Raw genomic sequence first — 3,879 nt, 5'->3', positions numbered from 1 at the left:
TGGTGCACGATATCTAAGGAAGTCTCAAGGTTTTGCTCGTCTGAGGTAGAGTATCTCATGATATGCTATAGACCACACTATCTAACTAGAAAGTGTTCATCTGTATTTTTCAAAGCTGGCTACGTACCGCCACAGACCGATGCTGGCACTAAGACCACACTAAATGAGCTGTATACCGCCATAAGCAAACAGGAAAATGCTCATCGAAAGGCGGTGCTCCTAGTGGCCCGGGACTTTAATGCAGAGAAACTTAAATCAGTTTTACCTCATTTCTACCAGCATGTTGAAAGTGCAACCAGAGGGAAAAAGACTCTAGACCACCTTTACTCCACACACAGAGACACGTACAAAGCTCTCCCTCGCCCTCCATTTGGCAAATCTGACCATAATTATATCCTCCTGATTCCTGCTTACAAGCAAAAATGAAAGCAGGAAGCACCAGTGACTCGGTCAATAAAAAAGTGGTCAGATGAAGCAGATCCTAAGCTACAGGACTGTTTTGCTAGCACAGACTGGAATATATTCCAGGATTATTCTGATGGCATTGAGGAGTACATCACATCAGTCACCGGCTTCATCAATAAGTGCATCGATGACGTTGTCTCCACAATGACTGTACGTACATACCCCAACCAGAAGCCAAGGATTACAGGCAACATCCGCACTGAGCTAAAGGGTAAACCTGTCGCTTTCAAGGAACAGGACAAAAAAAAGTATACATTTTTTATTTAGCCTTTTTTTAACTAGGCAAGTCAGTTAAGAACAAATTATTATTTACAATGACGGCCTACCAAAAGGCAAAAGGCCTCCTGCGGGGATGGGGGCCTGAGATTAAAATAATAAAATAAATACAATATAAATATAGGACAAAACACACATCACAACAAGAGAGACAACACAACACTACATAAAGAGAGACCTAAGACAACATAGCAAGGCAGCAACACATGACAACAACAAATCAAATCAAATTTTATTGGTCATATACACATGGTTAGCAGATGTTAATGTGAGTTTAGTGAAATGCTTGTGCTTCTAGTTCCAACAGTGCAGTAATATTTAACAAGTAATCTAACAATTTCACAATAACTACCTTATACACACAAGTGTAAAGGGATGAATAAGAATATGTACATATAAATATATGGATGAGCGATGGCCGTGCGGCATAGGCAAGATCAGGTAGATGGTATAGAGTACAGTATATACATATGAGATGAGTAATGTAGGGTATATAAACATTATATAAAGTGGCATTGTTTAAAGTGACTAGTGATACATTTCTTACATCCAATTATTAATTATTAAAGTGGCTAGACATTTGAGTCTGTATGTTGGCAGTAGCCACTCAATGTTAGTGATGGCTGTTTACCAGTCTGATGGCCTTGACATAAAAGCTGTTTTTCAGTCTCTCAGTCCCAGCTTTGATGCATCTGTACTGACCTCGCCTTCTGGATGATAGCGGGGTGAACAGGCAGTGGCTCGGGTGGTTGTTGTCTTTGATGGTCTTTTTGCCCTTCCCGTGACATCGGGTGATGTAGGTGTCCTGGAGGGCAGGTAGTTTGTCCCCGGTGATGTGTTGTGCAGACTGCACTACCCTCTGGAGAGCCTTACGGTTGTGGGTGGAGCAGTTGCCATACCAGGTCTTGATACAGCCCGACAGGATGCTCTTGATTGTGCATCTGTAAAAGTTTGTCAGTGTTTTCGGTGACAAGACACATTTCTTCTGCCTCCTGAGGTTGAAGGGGCGCTGTTGCGCCTTCTTTCACCATGCTGTCTGTGTGGGTGGACCATTTCAGTTTGCCTCACAAGTCCTCAACTGGCAGCTTCATTAAAGAGTACCCGCAAAACACCAGTCTCAACATCAACAGTGAAGAGGCGACTCCGGGATGCTGGCCTTCAAGGCAGAGTTCCTCTGTCCAGTGTCTGTGTTCTTTTGCCCATCTTAATCTTTTCTTTTTATTGGCCAATCTGAGATATGGCTTTTTCTTTGCAAGAAGTACGCCTATGTAGATATTCCATAAAAAATCAGCCGTTTCCAGCTACAATAGTCATTTACAACATTAACAATGTCTACACTGTATTTCTGATCAATTTGATCGCTTTTCTTTCAAAAACAAGGACATTTGTAAGTGATCCCATGGTAAAGGGTAGGGGAAAACACCTGGAATTATCTTAGCCAAATTATTTATGATTCATTATCTACAGTATTTTCAAAATAATGTCTTAAACCCTACCTTACTGAAGACAATGATTTGTTAGTCCTGTGAAATATTTAGTAGTGAAAGGTAAAAATAAACCATGGCTTAATTGGGTTGATTTCACTTTAGCTAGACAAGAATTGAATTGAACTGTTTCAAGGATGTGATATTCCACTGAGTGTGAATCATAGCTTGGCAGTCCCACACCATGGGATAACAATATGTACCTGTCTACTTCTTAAGCACTCAACTTCCTTGTGACGTGATGTCCAAAAACCTCTGTCTACACACACACACACACACACATTTCTCTGTCGCCAAGTGATTTCCCGCTCCAGCTCTTTGACGAGCCCTTCAGCCTGTCTCTCTGCTGCTTTAATAACTTCTTTGGCATACTGGTTATTGTTCGGAATTTCGGATTATTGACGTGCCCAAAGTAAACTGCCTGTTACTCAGGCCCTCCACCCTAGTGGAGGGTAAATGCAAGTAAACACAGTTTACCCACTTTTTTTCAGAAAAAAATGCATTGAAAGTATAGGGAGCATACTTTTTTGACCGTGACCAGGCAATCAGAGTTTACCCACCTATTTCTTTACCACCACGTCACTGTTACCGGTAGGCCTGTTTGATGTTCATGGTAATACACATTGTAGCCTAGTCTAGTAAACTAGCTATGTGTGTTAGGGTGACCATCCCATTTTTCCCTGGACAGTTTCAACCCAATTTCAGGTGTCCCAACTTTTCAGGCTACAACAAAAGTCAATTTGTCAGCAAGACGCATCTATTAATGTAGGCCTAATCAATGGCAATCACTGAATGTCATAAGGCACACTTCTTGGTGTTTTGTTAACAGATGTCTATTTCCATCCATCAAATGGCGCGAGAGCACATGCAGCGCACTGTTTGGATGCTGGAATTATTTTGGAGTGGACAAACATGCACAGGTAGCCTACTTTTTTAAGTGATTTGTTTAACAATCGGGTAATTGTCAAGGATCCCCCTGTACTGCTGCTCATTCCGTTCACCAGCTCCAGAGGTCTATGTCACCGGCCTTCTAGGCGTCACTGAACTGGATTCATTACCAGCAACCCCGGACTGTCTTGTCTCATTACACACACCTGGTTCCCATTCCCCCTGATTAGTATGTGTATATGTGTGTTCCCCATTGTCCTTGTCGGTTATTGTTACCATGTCCGTTGGTATTGTGAGCACCTGTGCTGTTGTATCGGCTTCCATGCTACGTGTTATTGTGCACTTGTTTTACAGGTTTCGTCCTGTGTATTATTTAGAGGGTTACACCACGCTCTTTGTTTGGTTGGAGAAAATAAAAAACCCTATTACGTATTCCTGCGCTTGTCTCCTATCATTATACAACGTGGCAGTAATACTTTGTTACTGTTAAACTACGTCTATTACTAGGCCTAATGGAGAATCTCAATTGAAAATACTTTTTATTCCATGATTAGGTTTACTCTGTGGCCAGGAACAAGCTGAATGATAGAACAGTTATTTCCATGTTAAAATGTTATGGGATGCATTTTCTCCACATTTTTGATGGTAGGCCACTCTGGTAGGCCTACATTATGTTCAAATAGCCACAGTAACTTACTTGGCCACTGTTAAAACTGTATCTTTGAGCAGGTACAGCCTCAGTGTTCACAGTAAACGCGCACCGGAA

This window comes from Salvelinus namaycush, chromosome 6 (genome assembly GCF_016432855.1).
Source record: "Salvelinus namaycush isolate Seneca chromosome 6, SaNama_1.0, whole genome shotgun sequence".
Taxonomy (NCBI): domain Eukaryota; kingdom Metazoa; phylum Chordata; class Actinopteri; order Salmoniformes; family Salmonidae; genus Salvelinus; species Salvelinus namaycush.
This window is presented reverse-complemented; position numbering follows the sequence as displayed.